This window comes from Mercenaria mercenaria, chromosome 8 (assembly GCF_021730395.1).
Source record: "Mercenaria mercenaria strain notata chromosome 8, MADL_Memer_1, whole genome shotgun sequence".
Lineage (NCBI taxonomy): Eukaryota > Metazoa > Mollusca > Bivalvia > Venerida > Veneridae > Mercenaria > Mercenaria mercenaria.
The window spans coordinates 60165685-60171684 of record NC_069368.1 but is presented as its reverse complement, the minus strand read 5'-3'; the positions used below and the strand labels follow the sequence as shown (position 1 = coordinate 60171684).

General features: G+C 38.7%; 1 long non-coding RNA gene across 1 annotated transcript in view; it reads left to right on the top strand.

Moving 5' to 3' along the window:
* Window positions 1–423: 423 nt before the first annotated feature.
* Window positions 424–6000, top strand: part of LOC123566267 (uncharacterized) — a 61877-nt gene continuing 56300 nt past the window's right edge. Inside the window, exon 1 of the long non-coding RNA XR_008372079.1 lies at window positions 424–953. This is a non-coding gene — a long non-coding RNA (uncharacterized LOC123566267). The remainder of the gene's footprint in view (window positions 954–6000) is intronic.

Below are 6000 nucleotides of genomic sequence, written 5' to 3'. Positions count from 1 at the left end.
TGCAGCCATTTCTGAGTAACTAGCAGGTAGAATTTCATCAAACTTGAAACAGACATGAACCAAGATACTGCGACGATGCCCTTCAAGTTTTTTTCCGATTGGTCAATTTTCCATATAGTTGTTGCCCTTTAATTGTTTAAAAACCCACAGATCTGTACATAACAAACCAACCAGTTGGAAGAATTTCATTAAACTTCTTCCATTCTTTTCCATGAACATTTATTATAAACATGTGATGTTGTGTACCTACACCTGGTCACCACCTTACCTTGGTCACCCCCCCTCCCCCTCACACACAACCCCCCCCCCCCCCCCCCCCCCCCCATTTTTTTTTTTTTTTTTTTTCTTTTTTCAATTTTCGTTTTCTATCAATATTTATAATCAACATGTAAACTGTTGTATCCTCACCCCACCCCCCCCCCCCCCCCCCCCCACCCAAACAAACCATTCATTTTCTTTTAATTTGATTTTGACTAATGAAATTGTTTGCTTCTTGGTAACATTCTTAACTTTTTGCTGGATATATTTTTTTTGCCGTTCCTCAACTCTGACCCTTTCGGCGGGGCATTCCAATTCATTGAATTTGCTTGTTTAAATTACAAAATTCATATCAAGAATTTTCTGCATTCAAGGATAGTTTCTGATGATATGAAAGTAAAATATTTTAAACCTGATAGGAACCTTCATAATCAGTAGTGGTAAACAAACATTTGGTGGTGATTAACTTGTATAGTTCAATTTCAGAAAAAAGATACTTATTTATGAATAGCTGCCATATACTTCAAGGGAAATCAAAGGTCACTGGAGACTCTACCAGGACATACATCTGACCGATACACAAGGTTTTGCCAGGAGATATATCACACAGTTAAGGGCCTACAAAGATGCAAAGGTTTAAGGCTGTACAACATGCAAGACTACCAGACATAATCAGCCTATACAATCATTACCAAGTAAGTAGAAATACTAGTCTTTAAATTTAGTTTTGTTAAATATGAAGAAAAAAGTTATTTAAGGTCATGCCCAATTGTTCAATAGAACCACCTCATCCAGGAAAAAAATTCACTGGCTGGCACATACAAAAAAATTTTTTAGCTTGACTATACGAATTATAATGGAGAGCTATCATACACACCCCAGGGTAGGCATTGGCATCCCCACCTTGGTTCAAGTTGTTATGCACTTTCCGTCCACACTTTCCTTTAGACAACATCTCCACTCAACTTTGATATTTGATATGTAGCATCATCTAGTGGTCCTCTACCAAGATTGTTCAAATTATTTTCCTAGGGTCAAATGTGGTAAAATGTGGCCCCGGCCCAGGGGTCACATGGTTTATGTAGACTTAAGTAGGGAAAAACTGAAAATCTTCTTTTCCAAAATCACAGGGCCTAAGGCTTTGATATTTGGTATGTAGCATCATCTAATGGTCCTCTGCCAATAGTGAATGAATTATTTTGTAAAATTGTGTGAGTGAATATTGAATTCAAAAGCATGGTATATCACAGTGTCGGGGTCTTTTTAGCTCATCTGAGCCAAAGGCTCAGGGTGAGCTATAGTGATCGCACACTGTCCGACGTCCGGCCGTCCATCATCCGTCCATCCGTCATCCATAAGTCCACACTTTCCTTTTAACAACATCTCCTCCTAAACCATCAGGCCAATTTTGATGAAACTTTACAGGGATGTTCCTTGGATAGTCTTCTTTAAAAATTGTTCAAAGAATTGAATTCCATATAGAACTCTGGTTGCCATGGCAACTGAAAGGAAAAACTTGAAAAATCTTCTTGTCCAAAACTACAGGTCGTATGGCTTTTATATTTGGTATGTAGCATTATCTAGTGGTCCTCTACCAAGATTGTTCAAATTATTCCCGTAGGGTCAAATATGGCCCCGCCCTGAGGTCATATTGTTTACATAGACTTATATAAGGAAAACTTTTCCAAAACCACAAGGCATAGAGCCTCAATATTTGGCATGTGACATCATCTAATGGTCCTCTATAAAGATTTTTCAATTTATGCCCCTGGGGTGAAAAGAGGCTCCGTCACAGGGGTCCCAAGTTTTACATAGACTTATATAGGAAAAACCTTAAAAAATCTTCTTGTCTGAAACCAAAAGATCTAGGATGCTTGGTATGTACCATTGCCTTTTGGTTCCCTACCAAAAGTATCCAAATTATGCCTCTGGGGTGAAAAGAGGCCCCGTCCTTCGGGTCTCAAGGTTATCATAGACTTAAATAGGAAAAAAATTTAAAAATCTTCTTGTCTGAAATCACAAGACCTAGGCCTTTGATGTTTGTTATCCCCCGCCAATGAAATCGGGAGTGGGGTATTGAAATGGCATTGTCCGTCCATCATGTCCGTCCGTCCGTCTGTCTGCAGACATATCTCAGTAACTAGCAGGTAGAATTTCATGAAACTTAAAATAAACATGAACCAACATACTGCCATGATGCCCGTTAAGTTTTTTTTTTGATTGGTCAATTTTCCTTAGAGTTATTGCCCTTGATTTAATGAAAATTGCCCAAAAATGTCCGTCTGCAGCCATTTCTCTGTAACTATCATGTAGAATTTCATAAAATTTGAAATAAACATGCACCAACATACTGCGATGATGCCCATCAAGTTTTTTTGTTTTTTTTTATTGGTCAACATATATATTTTAGCATCAGTTTGCCATTTGAAACATGTGGCTCATATTACTCAGGTGAGAGATTTAGGGACATGATGACACTCTTGTTCATCTATATCAGAACTGTATGTGACTATTCCATAGATCAAAACACAGCAATTCTGAATTTTACAGAAAACAAACTAAAGAAATAAGAAATATACTTAAGCAAATACTTAAGTTTGTTTTATTGTGCTTATATAGAAATATCATATTTGCGTGACTGAAATAAGTACTGCAGACAAATACTACTAACCAAAGTATAATTATACGCCCGTTTGAAAAACGGGACGTATTATGGGAACGCCTCTGGCAGGCGGGCGGGCGTTCGGCGTCAACAGACTTTGTCTGGAGCATATCTTCTTCATACATGGAGGGATTTTGATGAAACTTGGCACAGTTGTTCACCATCATGAGACGGAGTGCCATGCGCAAGAACCAGGTCCCTAGGTCTAAGGTCAAGGTCACACTTAGAGGTCAAATTCAAGAATGACTTTGTCCGAAGCATGTCTTCTTCATGCATGGAGGGATTTTGATGAAAGTTGGCACAATTGTTTATCATTATGAGACGGAGTGTCATGCACAAGAACCAGGTCCCTAGGTCTAAGGTCAAGGTCACACTTAGAGGACAAAGGATACAAGAATGAAAACTTTGTCCGGAGCATTTCTTCTTCATGCATGGAGGAATTTTGATATAACTTGGCACAAATGTTCACCACCACGGGGCGGAGTGTCATGCGCAAGAACCAGGTCCCTAGGTCTAAGGTCAAGGTCACACTTAGAGGTCAAAGGATACAAGAATGAAAACCTTGTCCGGAGCATTTCTTCTTAATGCATAGAGGGATTTTGATGTAACTTGGCACAATTATACACCATCATAAGACGAAGTGTCATGGGCAGTTCCCTTCTTTAGAATTACTTCCCTTTGTTATTAGCTCACCTGAGCACAAAGTGCTCAGGGTGAGGTATTGTGATCGCTCACTGTCCGGCGTCCGTCCGTCCGTCTGTCGTCTGTCCACACTTTTCTTTAAACAACATGTCCTCCTTAACCAACAGGCCAATTTTGATGAAACTTCACAGGGATGATCCTTGGATGGTCTTCTTTAAAAATTGTTCAAAGAATTGAATTCCATGCAGAACTCTGGTTGCAATGGCAACCGAAAGGAAAAACTTTAAAAATCTTCTTCTCAAAAACCAGAAGCCCTAGAGCTTAGATATTTGGTGTGAAGCATTGCCTAGTGGACCTCTACAAAGTTTGTTCAAATCATGACCCCGGGGTCAAAACTGACCCCGCCCCAGGGGTCACTTGATTTTACATAGGAAAATCTTAAAAAATCTTCTTCTCAGAAACCAGAAGCCCTAGAGCTTAGTTATTTGTTATGTAGCATTGCCTAGTGGACCTCTACTAAAATTGTTCAAATCATGACCCCGGGATAAAAATTGACCCCGCCCCAGGGGTCACTTTATTTTACATAGATTTCTATAGGAAAATCTTCAAAAAAAAAATAAAAAATAAACCAGAAGACCTAGAGCTTAGATATTTGACATGTAGCATTGCCTAGTGGACCTCTACAAAATTTGTTCAAATCATGACCGCCGGGGTCAAGATTGACCCCCGCCCCAGGGGTCACTTGATTTTATATAGGAAAATCTTCAAAAATTTTCTAAAAATAAACCAGAAGGCCTAGATCTTAGATATTTGACATGTAGCATTGCCTAATAGACTTCTACAAAAAATTTTCAAATCATGACCCCGTCCCATGGGGTTACTTGATTGTACATAGAAAAATCTTCAAAATTTTCTAAAAATAAACCAGAATGCCTAGAGCTTAGATATTTGACATGTAGCATTGCCTAGTGGACCTCTACAAAATTTGTTCAAATCATGACCCCGGGTTCAAATTGACCCCGTCCCATGGGGTTACTTGATTGTACATAGAAAAATCTTCAAATTTTCTAAAATAAACCAGAGGCTAGAGCTTAGATATTTGACATGTAGCATTGCCTAGTGGACCTCTACAAAATTTGTTCAAATCATGACCCCGGGGTCAAAATTGACCCCGCCCAGGGGTCACTTGATTTATATAGGAAAATCTTAGATATTTGATATGTAGCATTGCCTATTAGACTTCTACAAAATTTGTTCAAATCATGATCCCCGGGATCAAATTGACCCCGTCCCATGGGGTTACTTGATTGTACATAGAAAAATCTTCAGAATTTTCTAAAAATAAACCAGAGGCATAGAGCTTAGATATTTGACATGTAGCATTGCCTAGTGGACCGCTACAAAATTTGTTCAAATCTTGACCCCCAGGGTCAAATTGACCCAGCCTCAGGGGTTACTTGATTGTACATAGGGAAATCTTCATAAATTTGCTAAAAATAAACCAGAAGGCCTAGATCTTAAAGCTTTAGCTAAGAAATTTGTTCAAGCAAGCAACTCTACTCAGGTGAGCGATATAGGGCCATCATGACCCTCTTGTTACTATAAATAGCTTATATTGTAACTTTTTCATTACTAGTCACAGGGAAAAATCGAGACCACTTTTCTGTAGTACAACATGCTTGCTACATCCAATTTTGAGGTGTATTTTGACCAATCTCTACCTGGTAATGATTTTTATGTGGACTTACATTTTTTTTTTTGATTTTTTTTTTTTTTTTTTTTTAAGATTTACTTCCCTTACTTGTTACTATAAATAACTTATATTGTAACTTTTTTATAATTGACTGTAGGGAAAAACCAAGACCACTTTTCTGTGCTACAACATAGATGTTACTTTCAAATTTTAGGTGTATTTTAAGGTATCTGTACCTGGTAAGGAGTAATACAGGTGCTAGAGTAAAGAAATTTGCTGTGACGGGCGTATATTGTGACATTCTGGCACTCTTGTTGGTATGTTGCATTGCCAAGTGGTCCTTAACCAAGATTGTTCAAATTATGCCTCTGGGGTAAAAAGAGGCCCTGTCCAGGGGGTCCCAAGTTTTACATACACGTCCTTCACTGAAAGTTCAAGGCCTAGACTTTAGATATTCTGTATGTTACATTGCCTAGTGGCTCTTAAACAAGATTGTTCAAATTATGCCACTGGGGTGAAAAAAGGCCCTGCCCCGAGGGTCACATAGTTTTTAGCTCACCTGAGCCAAAAGCTCATGGTGAGCTTTTGTGACCGCTCAATGTCCGTTGTACACCAAACTTCACAGGAATGATCCTTGGCTGGTCTCCTTTCAAAATTGTTCAAAGAATTGAATTCCATGCAGAACTCTGGTTGCCATGGCAACCAAATGGAAAAACTTTAAAACTCTTCTTGTCCAAAACCATAA